Genomic DNA, 1,243 nt, shown 5'->3' with positions numbered 1-1,243 from the left:
CAAAATTAAAAATTAAAAGAAAGCAGGATGACCATAATAGAATTTATAAAAAAATTCATCTAGTATGGCCACCTAAACAGAAATGTTCTATGTTCGTACAAAAGTTTTTCAGCAAATAATAAAAATTTTCCCCAAATGATCTATGAGAGGCATGTTAGATGTTAGTTGATAGTAAGTTAACGAACTCAACTATGTTAGCAAAACAGGTGTTAGTTGTTAGTACGATGGTTCACGGTTTATGTATAACAATGTTTGGTATCTATCCAGAAAAACACGGGATAGACATTACATACATACATACATACATACAAACATACATACTAACATACATACATATATGCATACATACATACATACATACATACAAACAAACACACAGACAAGCTCACAAACGCACACGGCCATCTTATGAATGAACGCTACAAATGTCCTTGCTCACGTGACGATGACGTAGGTAGCTGCTCTTCTTACGTCACAAAATTTGCGTGTGTGCGTGTGCGGTTGTTTGCAAGTGTGTGTTTGAATATATGTACAACAATGCTAATGGGTTACCGATTGAACAAAATCATCATTATTACATTGTCATACGGTTGTATTTTTATTTATTCAGTTAATTAACAAATTAATCATTTATTAATTGATTAATTAATTAATTTATACTCGTAATTTATATTTATATTGATTTAAATGTTTATTCACGGCCGGCCCTGATGCTGTGGCTAGCGGTGGTTTTGAATGGCAGAGGAGAAAAATTACTGAATGATCGAAAATAAACCGATTGCCTAATGTCAAACGATCATCATACTTTCACCAAATTTCTCACTATTTCTCTCTCTCTCTCTTCCACTCTCTCTCTCTCTTTCTTTCTCTTTTACTCTTCAATTTTCTCAATCGTTCTCTCTCCTTTTATAATGATACCTATCCAATACGAAGAACCCATATGTAGTAATATCAAAGTACCTTAGTTTTGCAGCAGACACACACACAGACACACACACACGCACACACGAACACACACACGCACACACGAACAAACACACACACACACACACACACGAAAACACACACAAACATACGAACACACACATACACACACATACATGAATACATACACATACATACTCACGCACACACGTACGCACGAACATAGCACAGTGGACCCTGGACCAATGAGAATAACCAACGTATGTAAATATAGCTCCGCTGCTCTTCTCATCATCGTCGTCGTCGCTACAATCATCAT

This window comes from Helobdella robusta (assembly GCF_000326865.2).
Source record: "Helobdella robusta unplaced genomic scaffold HELROscaffold_70, whole genome shotgun sequence".
In the NCBI taxonomy this organism is placed as follows: domain Eukaryota; kingdom Metazoa; phylum Annelida; class Clitellata; order Rhynchobdellida; family Glossiphoniidae; genus Helobdella; species Helobdella robusta.
This window is presented reverse-complemented; position numbering follows the sequence as displayed.